The sequence below is a fragment of the Delphinapterus leucas genome, chromosome 18, assembly GCF_059928025.1.
Source record: "Delphinapterus leucas isolate spDelLeu-1000000601 "Yukka" chromosome 18, BTC_Dleu_Yukka2, whole genome shotgun sequence".
NCBI lineage: Eukaryota > Metazoa > Chordata > Mammalia > Artiodactyla > Monodontidae > Delphinapterus > Delphinapterus leucas.
This window is the reverse complement of record NC_143146.1, coordinates 46,355,901-46,370,791: the sequence shown is the minus strand read 5'-3', so window position 1 is coordinate 46,370,791 and position 14,891 is coordinate 46,355,901.

Sequence of the window (14,891 nt, the reverse complement as noted above, 5' to 3'; positions counted from 1 at the left end):
TGCACATGTGCATTCTCTCTCTGAAACTAACTAACCTGCCCTCAGATTTCACACATACAGATATATTGGGCAGGCAGGAGATTGGGGGTGGACCCTGGCTCAGCGGGCCAGGTTTACAGAAGTGGTTAAACTGTGGGCATCTGGAGCCAAATCCCACTAGGAAAACTCTGGGACCCAGGGCAGGCCATGTGCCTTAAAGTTATCCTACCTGAGGGGCGGTTATATACCAGCTCTGGTCAGACTTTGCTTGAGGGTTCAAGAGGGGAATCAATTCCCCGGCTCTTCTAGCCTGTGTGATGGTCAGCCGTTTATGTTGCCTACTAAAGGAAACTCTACCCTTTCTCATATTCATGCATCTTTCAAACCTGATTAGGCCAAAATACTGTAGACTCTGAGCTGACTATGGATCAATATTTACATACCTGTCTACAACCTCGGAAGTTACTGTACAGTAATGAAAGCCGGCAATTACAAAGCTCTTAGCAGAAAAATATTCCTTTCCAGCCCTGAGCTTGTGCCAGGGAGAGTGAACAGAACTCTAAAACCTGTGGAGGTGTCAGCGTCAAATCAGAGACCTCAGAACTGGGATCTTAATGTTTATCTAATCCCACCACCCAGTGTACCCGTGATGAAGCCGAGGCCCAAGAAGTGCAGTGAGGTGCTCTCAGTTCCAAGTGGGTTCCCAGTTCTCACCCCAGTGCTCTTTCTACCACATCCCACAACCTCAGAAACAAGGCTGGATGAGGTCACTGGACTTTCACTCCTACCCTCTTGATTCTGATCATAGACCAGATTTTCCCTGAGAGAACGAGTTCCTAATGGGCAGCCCACGCAGGTTGCAGCAAATTTGTAGTGTCAAGGCCTCCAAGAGACTATTTCATTTTGGAGTCTTTCTTCCACTCTCAGATAACCAAGAGAGGCTGCAAGATGTGCTCTTATCTAGAAAGCCAGGCCTCATAGTGTCAACTAGGGTGTGTCTAGGATGGCATCCTTTCCCCAGGCCCGCAGGGTATTGGTTACTCTGCCGTCTCCAGATTCCTGTAGCTGCTGTGGGCAGTCACATCCATGCCAACCCCCAGCTGCCCGCAGCCCCACCAAGCAAAGAGGTGCTATTTAGACAGAACTTTCCTCAGGAACGCACTGACTATTGTTAAGTCTGCCTGATTCAACCTCTTGTCAGTCATGTGATTCCAAGAGTCCTCCATCAGAAGATAAAGATTCCTTAGTTAATTTCCAAGCTTCACCTGGAAGCTTCCTAAGCTATCTGCATGCCCCCTTTTGTTGGTCCTGAGCAAAAAATCCAGGTCATCTCAATTAACAAGAAAGAGAATGAGAACAACGAGTATTTCAGGGAATTAAGAAAAGGTTTACAAATAGGCCTCATGGATACGGTTTGTTTTCTGGTATTTTGTAGGAATTTCTCTCCAATGTCCATTTCCTGCTTTATGACTCTGGCATTATTAGAGCTTCTGCTTATTTACAACCTTTACTGCCCTCATGACCGCTCCAAACAGCCTTCTCTGTGTATCCTTTCACCTCCAACCCCTCTGCTAATTGCTCAGTTCTGGGTTTTGCTTTTTTCACTTTCAAATTTCTGAGAGAAAAATCTCATTGCCCTGCCTTATCCTTTTTTGGAGAAAGCTGTTGTGTCAAACCACCTAATAAACCTCTGGGGAACCTAAATATTTGCTGGCCTTCCGTCACTTGCTCTAGGAGATGGTGTGCTACATAAAATGTCATATAAAATGCTTAAGGGACCATCGAGACTTGCCTTCCTTGACCAGCAGCTGGATGGCTGGGGTGGGGCACGGGCAGGGGGTGTGATTCCTAGGAGAGCAGTGAACGTGGCCTGTCTGGTCCGAATCCCAAAGAGCCATGTGGATGAGGCGATGTTGCTTCTCCTCCCTCTCAGCAGCCTGCATTCACGCATAGAACGGAGTGACCTCAAGGCTTCCAGGCAAATAATAAACCGTTCTGCTCCCCCTGACCACCCTCCAGAAATATTCCGGATCCCGGTTGAAAGAAACTTTGGTAGGCTAAAAAGGGGGAACATGTATAGATTCCTGTGTGCCCAACTTTATTTCATTTAGTAACTTAGGCAACAAAGAAAAATGGACCCTGGGCCTCTTTGAACCAAACCTTAAATGCATTTTGGTATGTGATTTAGTTTCAGAAAAAGAGACTACTGGCTAAAAACCCTACCTCATGATAATTTAGATATTGAAAATGATGCATTTGTATCTTGGCTACTTTATGGATGAAGGGGCTCCCGAGTTTTGGATGATTCATTCCTTACTATACAGAGCATTTGCCATTACTAACTGAAGATTAAATTGAAGAGACTCTATACCTTACACATGGGAAAATATTTGCATTTTAACATCTCCAGGATGCTATTAAACATCTAAGAAAGATCCATAAAAGAAAGTGTGTCCTAGAGCTTGAAATAGAAAGTAATTAGAAAAAGTAGAAATAGAGTTCCTATTTTTCAGAAAGGAGCCATATCATCCCATAAATCTTTGAAAAGAAGTTTTCTTTGGCCCTGCTCTAAGCATTCAAATGCTTCCCAGGAGCACCTTGACCTTAAATTAACATTTATAGAGTTTAGCTGACATCAAGCTTTGCAGTTTAATGGAAGATGTAAAGTTGAAGAAGGTAAGTAGTCTAAATTGGTATTGTATATTAAGTTCCTAATAAGGATGCATTTCTACAACTACCACCATTTTCATTTATTTCCCCCTCTAGAACAATAGTAACAATTGGCAAATATATGTAATGTATTTTATCTCATGAATAATACATTTTTATATGTTAACCTCACGAATCGGAAACAGTTCAACAATAACAGCAGCATTAATGCTGTCTTCTTAAGAAAGGGTGTATGTGATAATATCTGCACTGTCTGACCTTGATAATGGTGTTTTCTGTAGAATCTATGATATAAATATAGGTTGGAAGAAATATTAACCAAGTGTTACTAACAAAGAGGCATCTTTTAAAGAAGAAAATATACAGTGTTACCTATTGATTTTGTTACAGATCAAATGAAAATGAGATACATTCCATTCTGTTCAAACCAGGAATGTCTTCTAAGTGTAATGTGAATCTTGGAGAGTAATATATAAAGCATGAAGATGGTGTTTCAATACTACTAATGAGTTTTCCTTGGTTGTATTGCAGATAAAAATGGGCTCCCGATATATATACATATCTCTGTACTGCATGAAGCCCAATTTATAAACACTTGGCATTAGCACACAAAGGAAAAGTCCATTTCTCCAAGTGTTTAGGCTGCCAGGATAACAGTGGTTTGGTCCCAAGAAAAGATACTTTTGGAAAAGCAGGTGACTAGGAGAACTAGTTCTGCCCTTAGACCTGGACAAAAAGCTCTGGGCTTTGGGCCAGGGGACCTCGGCTGCTTCCTCTTCCTTCCCCCTTGTGCTTGGAGCACCTCCTCAAATGATCTAAGTCCTCCTCCGGTGGCTGTGACCAGCCCAAGTGGCAGTGCCATCCCAGCAGGGTGCCCTGCCCCAGACCACTCTGTGTGGGCCCCAGGCTCCATCGCTCCTCTTTGGGGTGCTCTCCAATACTCACCTCCCAGCCCCCAAGTGTGGGGTCAGCCAGGTGCTCTGGGGAACTGCTGGACTCACGTTGGTGAGGCTTGTCCTGGGGCCCTGAGGCTGGTTGCCCATTCCTGGAGGGCAGCCACGTGAGCAAATTGTTCTTGCAGAAAGTTCAGTCTTTCTGTCAAAGGAATGTATGGGCTACCAGAATGATGCTGCCAGGATGACTTTGGATAATTCAAGTTGTTTATACAGACAGCTTCTCTTTGAAAAAATATTTGCCTCCCCCCATCCCAAGGTAGGGATGGCCCTGTGGTAAACAACAAGAATTAAAATTCTAGCCAGATTAAAAGAAGACAAGAATGGTTCCCCTTCTTCAAAGTTGATGAGATATCACTTACACAGGAGCTAAGAAGTAAATTAATTCTTAGTAGTGAAATGTCTGGGAAAATAAAATGTTTTACAAAGAAAAGAAAATGTAAATCAGGACCTACTGATAGGCACTTATGATAAAAACACTTACTGTAGCATAGAGGGTGAAATCTCTTTTGTAGGAGACTTCCTTGGCCCTATCAGACTCCGCCTTGAGCCCTGCCCCGTGTCCTCTGTCTTGCTTCCCGCTGAAGCCATGGCTACTGTGGACAGGTCTGCACAAGCTCTGACTCATGCTGAAGGAATTGCTTCTCTCACCTGCTCTGGGATCCCTGCCTGTGGTGTGCGACATCCAAGGCCTCGGGTGTGAGAAGGAGTTAATTCCCAGTGGGCAACTCTCAACCAAAGGAGTGCCAAGGGAGATCCTAGAGCCAGTGGATAAAGGCTGTGATCCTTCAGGTGGACGGTTCTACTCTGCTACTCAGGAGGTGCCCGCAGGGTAGAACTCCAGAGTTGTGACCAACTCAGTCATGAACACTTGATTTGCCCTCTCCTCCTTCCTGCTTTCACTCTCCCTGGTCCTTCACTCTTGGTCCCCAGGATCACTTAACAGAATAAACTACCTGCACAAAAGCCTAGGGCTCAGGCTTTGTTTTCCTAGGAGGAACTTGGCTTAAGACTACAGGCAAACATCCCAGGTCACTCTAGTTATTCCCCTAAGTTCCACATGGCCTCTCTTCCATGAATTATCTATCACTTAAGCATGTCTCAGTGCAGCACAAAGAGCCCTCTGCATGTGCATATATTTACAAAGTTTACCACACTGATATAAAGACACACGGTTATCCCATCACTGCCTGCTGGAGACTATTGATTAAGAAAGAGGGCCCATATCTTATGTCCCTTTGGTACTCCTACTAGCATCCAAGATGTTGTTTTACATTCACTGGATAGTTTATGGTGTTGGACCACTGGTAACCTGCAGAAAGTGGCCGTATAAATAGAACTGTAGACTTCCCTCAATTCAGTCAATGTGGATGGAGGCAAAAAACCATTTTCCTCTAACAGGAATATTACAAACAATGGGTATTATATTTTTTAAGATGTCTAACTGGCTTTATAAAAATGCAGGTTTTTATTTACCTTCTACCTACTTACCAAGTGTCATTGGAATGGTATAAAAATCACTAACTGCTGTGTTTGTATAAATGAAATGATTGTCAGAATATTCATAAAATTTCAACTTTCCTAGGATTCTGTATTTTAGGAAAAACATTCACAGTTGTGCATAGTATAATTTAAATGACTGAAGCCAGGCTGCCAATATATTCAAATTTCCTTAAGACTTTAGGATATATAGAAAAGTGGACAAGTATTTGTTAAAAATAAACAGGCAAGTCAGAGATAGAGTAATGGAAGTTACACACAGTCACTTACATATACCCACACATGATCAATGAGGCCTGTGGCATCTGCAAGCAACAATTTTCCACAGTCCCAAAGGGAGAGTGGGATGATTAAAGTGTTTCCTCTTGGACAGGCATCGTTGCTCTTTAAAAAGGAGAAAGCTCTAGTTCACATCTGGTTGAGGTACATTATTGAAATACATTCCAGACATTGCTTTTTTTGGGCAAACAGCTGGAAATCTTTTTTTTTTTTTTTTTCTTAAAATTTTGATCTGCCTAATCCTCAGCTTCCTCTGGTGGAGAAAAAAGACAGTACAATTGGCAAAGAAATATACCCCTTTTATGAACACCTCTGTTCCAAGCATGCAATGTAATGTTTTACATATGTTATTTCTAGTAGGGTCACTGAGAAATGCACAATTGATAAGCTGTATCTGAAAAGGTCACACTTGCATGCATTTTGTTGTTGTATCTTATATAGTCCCTATTTTTATTGTTAAAATAGCCTATATCAGCTAGTCTTTAGTCAGGAAAATAGACGCCAGAATAAGTATTTCAAGCAGAGGAATTTCATACAGGGAATTATTTACACGAGTTTGAAGTCTAAAAGAGCAGAGAGAAAATGCTGAAGTAGCCCTAGGGTTAGTAACCTCTGGAAGCAGCTACCATCCCTAGGCCTGGGGGAACAAAAGAGAGGGGAAGGGGATCATCAAGACCTAGGACCTCAGGGGCGGCCTCCTCTTCACCCCACAGCTGGTGTTGGTCTCCTGAGGTGCTGGGAGTGCCAAAAAAGCCTGAGGCTGGACTGGTGGCTGTTGGAGCTGGAGAACAAGATAGATACCTTCTCCCTTCCTCCTGCCTCCATTAGGGAACCTAACAGAAGGTGGACCCAGGGTAGCCTGTGAAGTGCCATTCATAGAATCTCAGCCCCAGCATCACAGAGCAGGTCACAGAAAGGTGGCTTTGGAGCTGAGAGACAGTATGCAAATCACCAGTCCAGAGCTCTGCAATAATCACTAATTAATATAGTACCTTTGTGTTTAGATTTTTGTACAGAGCAGACAAAATTTACTTTAAGACTCTTTAAAACCAGTTGTAGTTGTTTTATGCCTTGGAGCTTTGGGATCACAAGGGTACAGAGTAAGGTTAAATGCATCATTTGTAATACTCCTAAAAGATTATTATGAGATGAAAATACTCTGTTAACATTATAAATAAGGTTATGTATTAGATATAAATTAATATATATAACTATATATTATGCAATAATACATATAATATTTATATATCATATATATTAAATTATGTTTCTAAACTTTTTTTTGTACCTGATCTTATGAATCAGCTGACAGATACAACAACATTTTAGAAAGTTAGATGAGTTTCTATTGGCTTCAAATATAACATGCTACAAAATTTCAGGAAGGGTTAAGCTTTCCAAATTCCACACCAGAGGACTTGTTTCAAGATTTACTTTCATTAAGCATCATTGAAGCCAACTTTCTACAGGACCACAATGAGCTTGCATCCTTAATTGGCTCTAAATTAGTAACATGTAGCAACTCTTCCTAACCTCTTCTATTTTTCATCCAGTGGGCTGTTCCCCTAAAACTTCCAGAGTATTAATTTTCTTACATTGTCCCTTTATACATAAAGAGGTGTTATTTATTGACTCAATGTCCAGTGTCAGAAGTAGAAATGCTTTCTTTCTGGAGAGCAGAGATGATGAGGAGAAAAACATTTAAAAGTCAGAAAATTGAGTTCAAGCTCAGTTATGCCCCCTATTATCTGGGGTGTAATCTACATGTGGTATACTGTTTTTATAATGGGGTTTCTCAGCCGTGGCAGGGCTGATATTTGAGGCCAGGTTATTCTTTGCTGTGGGGGGCTGTCCTGTGCATTGTATGTTGCTCAGTAGCATCCCTGGCATCTCCCTACCAGATGCCAGTAGACCCTTCAGATCTGTGACAACCCAAAATGTTCCCAGGCACTGCTAAATCTGCCCCAGTTGAGAACCACTGCTCTAGAGTGTATTTCCTCAGCTAGTTGTAGTTACCACTTCACATGGTTGTTATAAGGGTGAGACAGATATTGTATAGGTATCAGTGGTCCTAGCATGGGCTCAAATTAAGCAGATCGGTACACAGTTGGTAAAATGTGGGGTGTGTGTTACCTCTTGGAGGAAATCAACATGTTTTTGACTATGGGGCCTTGCTGCTAAAAATGTGGTCAGATCAATATTGCCTTGCATATACCCAGAGAAAACCATAATTCAAAAAGACACATGCACCCCAATGTTCATTGCAGCACCATTTACAATAGCCAGGTCATGGAAGCAATGTAAATGTCCATCAACAGAGGAATGGATAAAGAAGATGTGGCACATATATACAATGGAATATTACTCAGCCATAAAAAGGAACGAAATTGGGTCATTTGTAGAGATGTGGATGGATCCAGAGACTGTCATAGAGAGTGAAGTAAGTCAGAAAGAGAAAAACAAATATCATATATTAATGCATATATGTGGAACCTAGAAAATCATACAGATGAACCAGTTTGCAGAGCAGAAATTGAGACACAGATGTAGAGAACAAACATATGCGCCACCAGGGAAGCCCAAGATTTAATTTTAATAAATATATTTCAAAGTATTGCATTAAATACTATTACTATTGCATTAAAATATTATCTATCTTGATTACTAAGTTTTTTGTCACTCCCTTAAATTTTGTGCCTAGTCCCAGCCCTGATAGATGCAGGCCCAGGCCAGTCTTACTAAATCAGAATTTCCTTTTTAATGAGATCCCCAGGTGATGGAGATGCATAAAAGCTTCCGATGCCCTGCTGTAGTTGCCCCAGAAGCGGCAGCAGGGGGAGGGGGTGGGCATAGGGAGGAGAGCTCCGGAGAGTTTCAGATCTGGGTTCCTCAGATATTCCTCATGCGCTCGTGAGATACTGGCTGCAGGCAAAGCTGTGGGAGCCGTGTTCACGCGGGGTTAGGTGAGACATCTCCTCTTTGGATGCCTAGCAGGTAAAGTGTGACGCAAAGAACGCGACAATCCTCTGAGATGACCAGTCTGCGGCTTTGGAAGCCGGGCGAGTGCGCCTTCTGATAGAGCGCGTTGGCGCCCTCCAGTGGACCCGGGGAGCCACTGAGCGAGACAAGGGCCAGACTCCGCGTGGGAGCCGCGCGCAGGGCGCAGGCGCAGAAAGACAGAGCCGGTGGGTGGGTCTTTCAAGCGGCCCAAGGCCTGCTATACGGTGGTGAGGGCAGGAACCCGTTATTCCGGTAACTTGGCTAGTAGCTAGAAACTGGAGAGAGAGAAGAAAACTTAGGTTACATATACTCTTTAATTTATTTTGATTGAAATTTTGAGCGCCTCTTCTGCCCTGAGCAATGGTGGATGAAATGCATGTGGTTAGTCTTCAACAAATATTATTAATTACATAAAAGAGTGAATCCTGAGCTTCAACTCTTGACTTGGCCACATGGGCACTTTTCTCTATGTGAGTACATTATAGACCAGAAATAGTTGTGCATATTATAGCCCTGGACCAGTGGTTCTCAAACCCGTGGAACTCAGTTATTTTGAAGGACATGCCAATTTTTATGCATGCCAAAATTGCATTGACAATTAAAAGTCTCGTGTGCGTGCGTGTGTGTAAAATGATTTTTCTTTAGGTCATTTTTCTCACTTAAAATCATTTTCTTTTCTTCTAGTTTTTTCTTTTGTCTGCTAAGTAAGGGTGGCAGAGAGGACTGAGCCCCAGAACAAGAGAGCCTGGGGCACAAAATTCTGATATGTGCTATTAACACTGTATTTTTTAATCATCTGGACAATACTTAAATTTCTTAGATGGTCCTCATCTGCTAAATATGATTATAAAAGTATAGTCCACACTTTAGAGTTTTCAATATTTTAAGCATAAGATCTCCTTTAAAAATAAAAGTGTACAGGGCTTCCCTGGTGGCACAGTGGTTGAGAATCTGCCTGCCGATGCAGGGGACATGCGTTCGTGCCCCTGTCTAGGAAGATCCCACATGCTGCGGAGCGGCTGGGCCCGTGAACCATGGCCGCTGAGCCTGCGCGTCCAGAGCATGTGCTCCGCAATGGGAGAGGCCACAACAGTGAGAGGCCTGCGTACCGCAAAAAAAAAATAATAATAATAAAAGCATGTAATATACATACATTTAATATAATTTTGATATATGTGTGTAAGAAATTAGGGTTTTGCTGAGATGATTTAAAAATATACAGTGTTAAAAGCATGTTAGCAGAATTTTGTGCTCCAGACTCTTGTCCTCCAGCTCAGTCCTCTCTGCCACGTTCACTTGGCAGACAAAAAGTAAACTATGAGAAAGCAAACTATTTTAACTATGAAAGGTGACCTAAAGAAAAATCATTTCAAGACCAAGCTGGTTGCAGCAAATTCATTAGCCTTCTCCAGTATGAAAGCTGGTGTCTGGGTGACATTCCAAGGTTACTAATGCTTGTCAGTCCAACAACTTTCAGACTCTACGTGATGGGGAATCTTTGGGGTTTGGCATCAAAGGAGAAAGGATGTAAAAATGGCCCTGATGGATGTTCTGAGGTTGTTTGATCTAAATCCAGAGAAAATAGCAGCTATCACAGCTGATGGAGTACCCGCTATAACTGGGAAGACGAATAGTACGGAGGAAAAAAAATTAAAGTCAGAAAAGCTGGTGCCAGACATTTTATCATATCTTTATTTTATTTTTTACAAACCAAGCTTGACAACTTGGAAATCCCTTTGTGCAGTTTATAAAATAATGAATTCTAAATGAAGGCCTGCATTCACCGACAGACCGAGCAATTATGTAAACAATTTCTGTTCCCCAATATGGCTCCCTGTCATTGCATTTTCAAGTCAAGTCACTTCCATGAGGTGGAACAGTAATACATGTGATGCATATCTTTGAAGCGTTAGCTATCAGACATGGGAGGATGCCAGTTACTTGACATCCCAATGACAAGAAAGGTATCTTGTGTTATATTTCTACTTCTGATTTACACTCAGGGAAGAGTCAACTGAAAGACAGAAGTACTACAGGATAATTTGTATTCTTGTATTATTTCTCCTATGTTCAATGGTGTTTATCCCCTGATTTCATTACTATGTCTGTGTCTTATTTTCAAGCTCCTTTTAAATACACACACACACATACACACATATACACTCTCACACTCATTCACTCACACACAACTATTTAAAGTTGCAATTAGTCGTATGCTTTCAGCGTGTTTTCTCGTGTTAATGCTTGTCCTTCCATCTGGTTCCAAGCTCCTGGAGAACAAGCACGGTGTATATTATGCCCTTTGTGTTCTCCCCACACAGTGAGTGTTCAATAAAGACTATTGACTGACTGACACATCTCCCCTTTTTCTCTTTGTCTCTGACACCTCTGCTTTCTTTCAGAAATGGTGTTTTTTAAGTGGCAGTATTTCCCCACTCTGGACTTAGAAAAAGCTCATCTCGGCATCTAACTTTTTCTTTATGTAAGATTTTCAACAATAGACAAGATACGGGTGGAAGGAAACCAATATTCTACTACCCCTTGACAATAAATATGTTTTTAATTGAAGAGTGACAAGTGTCTTAGAGAATAGGAGCTTTTTCCCCAAGAAGAATGCTCATGTGTACATCTGTGGTAAAGTAGCCATTGTAAAGTGATAATACCTCCTGCCTATTCTATCCACTCCAACTACTCCTGAATTCAAGGCAGGTATTAATGGATGGCCCAGCTTTATTATTCTTCTGCTGCACAGCGGGTCAGAGACACTGTCTGTATTTGGGGTCTCTGTTGTTCTCACACAGAACTTAAATAGCAGTTTGTTCTCCTTTTGAAATAGAAGCCTAAACCACAATTATTTTTTTAACCTTACCTTAGGAAAAGCCTTGGTAGTTCAGCGATATCCAGAAATATGGACTTTTCAGGAGACATCAAAGTGTACCCTCCATCAATCTGAGCATTGTTTGATCTCACAGAGGCAAGGTAATGTGCCTTTATTACTGTTGCTTTCTCTATTACAGCTATTATGGATTGTACAGTCATGGTAGATTATTATTACAGGGACACTGCTCTCGTATCACATCCTCCCATTTGCGTCAGCCTCCTGGAAAAGGTGCAGGGGAGAGAATCTCAACCCGACATGGCATCTGTTCTTCACAGCCTCTCTGCTCACAGCAATTATAGCGTAAAGCAGCGTTCTCTTGGTACTGTTTCCTTATCCCGTTTCTTTTCTTTTCATACTCCTAGTTGAAAGCCTCTTGGAACAAAAGAATATTCGGAAAAAGAGTAGGCCACAAACAAAAGTCATGAGGATTAGTATAGCATGCCAGTGTCTATGGTCATTTCCTACTTTGTTCACCTGCTCACAGGTGCCTGCTTTGTGGTTGCTGCTGACAGTATCTGTAACACCCAAACCAGTGTAACTGCTGGAGTTCCCTAACCTATTTCACACTCTAGTGACAGCACTAGAAGACACCCACTGAGGGTCTTAGTTTGGGTTTCCCCAGAAGAAGACTCTGAGACAAGGATTCTAATGAAAATTTCCCCAGGAAGCCAGGGGAGGTGGTGCCATTTGGAATCCAACGACTCCAGCTTCCCATAGTGGTAGGGGACATGGGGGAAACAGGTGTCAGTAGTGGGATGGCCCCACTTTCCACATGGTGCTGGATCTGTCTCCCCCTGCTTGGGAGTAGAGGAGTCGTGGAAAGACAGAGTGCAGAGAAGGGCAGCAGGAGAAGAGGCGACTGTGGTCCTGGCCAGCCATCCAGGTCTCTGCCCAGGTGGAAAGTGTATTGTGGAGGAACATCCCTGCCTGGGTCCAGGTTCAGCAGCTAGGGTGAGGATTCTCCAGTAGACACAGCAAAGGCGATCATGAGAGAGCCTCAGAATTCCCCTTCTTGGGACTTCCCTGGCGATCAGTGGTTAAGACTCTGCGCTTCCACTGCAGGAGGCACAGGTGTGATCCCTGGTCAGGGAACCAAGATCCCCGCATGCCTCAGTGTGGCCAAAAATAAGTAAGTAAGTATGTAAATAAATAAATGGAATTTGGAATCCAACAATAATAGTTAAAAAAAGAAAGAAAAACAACTCATCCATTGGACATTAAAAAAATAATTCCCCTTCTCATTTTTGAAGCACAGAGAGGATGAACTGAGGCCAGAACAAACTTTGATCCTTTATTTGCTCTCTCAACATGTCCCTACACTGTTCTAGGTTCAGGAAGACAATAATAAGAGGTAGTAGCTATAGGACATAGAGCAGGCCCCGGTCTGTGAGGTAGCCACATTTTACAGAGGAAAGCTGAAGCACAGAGAGATTAAGGAACCTGCCCAAGGCCACACAGCTGGGAGGTAGCAGGGCCAGGATTTGAACTCCAGCAGCCTTTCCCGCAGAGTCTGTTCTTGTGACCCCAGCACACACTGTCATGAGAAAATAATGTCTATTTACATTTGTGCTCACTTTCACTTCTTGACGTTTTCCCAACATGAAGGACGAAATGGGGGAGCAGTGTCTTGGGAGATTCATAGCTTCCTTTGGGGAGATTCTTGGATTTAGGCCTCATGTCTGGGACCATCAGTGCCTACTCCCTTACTTGCTTTGTATGATTGGTTTTTATAAGTAAAACATGATTTACCAAAGGAAGCAGGCCCAGAGTAGTATCCTTAGCATATGGCAAAGGGCCTCGTGCTTGGGATTATAAACTTTTCATTGATTGTGTCTTACCTCTCTTATGACTTTATATTTCTATTTCCATGTTAACATACCTATTTTCCCCCATCCAGTTTATGGAATAAAGAGAAGTGGAAACCATTTCTTTCTCCAAGGCAATGATTACAGAACTTAAGGTAAATCCAGACATCATAAACCTTCAGTATTTCTGTCGGGAAAATGTGCTGGGCATGATAATTATTCAGGCAACTCTTTCCTCCCAGGAGGACAGGCAGTTATTTTGACAGCTTATTTCATAAGTTACAGATAAAGTTTACATTGTCAATTAATGGGAATCCACCAGGTAATAGTCATGAGCTCTCGGGGGACAATCTCAAAGCTGTTTCCAAATGTCCTTTATGGCAGCATATGGGCGTATCCTCCACTTCATCACCAGGTCAATCGGCAGTTGCTCTTTAATATGGTATGTTCTTCATGCACCAGTGCAATTTCCAAGTTCCATCATATTTGTTTTTTCCCCCTTGGTGCCTGAAAGTTGCTTAAGCTGCTGATTATTGCCTTGCCATGAGCTCTGATCACTATTCTGGATAGTAGGCATTCAGATGTCATCTTTAATTTGTGATATTAATATTGAACACCATCACCGTTCAGTGGTTTTAGTGAAGTATTCACATATAGACTAGCAAAGCGTTTGAACAGTGCATTGAAAACTGTCTGTTCCTAATTGGAACTGTAAAGTTTACCACAGCATCTTCATGACGTGGATATGATTTCTGGTTATAAAGTGGCCTTGGAAGTTTTCTTTCAAAAACAAATGAGATGTGTTTTTGCAGCTCTGTATTTCCTCACCTATTCAGACCATTAATGATTGGTGGTGACAGTGCTTGGGGAACAGTTTTTTACAACCTCACACACTTTAAGAAAGATTAATTATCTCCAAGAGTTTTTACTGGGAATCACATTTAAAATTAGTGACCTAATTAGTTAAGAAATGTATCACTTTATTACAGAGAGAGAAACCTTGCACCATAATGATGGTGTGAAATGCATGAAAAGTCCTTTTATTTTATGACATTAGAGGACGGTGGATTGTCCAGGAACATTTGGACTGCTATTATTAATTATATGATTTGAAGATCACCTTACCCTGCAAGAAACATGGATATCAATCAGTATCTGAGAGAAGTGGAAGAATGCAAAAGAGAAAAACAGAAAAGAAAAGGGAACATCTTCCTTCTTGTGTTGTTAGATGACCTCATGCCCTGGTCTGTTTAAATTGCTTACTTCCTATGACTCTATAAACTTCTGTGTTTTCATTTGCTGGATTAGATTGAAGTGTCAACTATATTTGATGAATGGCATTGGTAATATATGTTCATGTTCGTCTTTGCTCTTTCTGCTTTTATTTATATAGAGTCAGTATAATTTATTTCTCCTGAAAAAGCTTTCAACAAAAAAGACTTTTTAAAGTACAAATAGCTTTTAACAGCGTTCTGGGGTTTGTGATGATCAAATCACTCATCTTTCCTTCTTCTTTCTAGCTTTTTTTTTCTTCCTTACTTTTAAGTCTAGTGACTAAAAAAGAACATAGGAAAGCTCAATGATTGTACCTAAGCAGAATAAAAAGTTAGCATTGCAGACAAGCCTTTAGCTTAAGCTGCTAATAGCGTAATCATATGAAGAACTGTGCAATTATCTGGATAATTTAGTTTAACAATACCAGTCTGCAGCCTTCGCTGTTCAAACACGTTTTATTCTCATATAGCAGCCCAAGCATAAGATTGCAGATTTATTGTTGCTCTTGTTGACTAGGAGGAACCTGTTTCTTCTTTCAGAGGTTGGGAA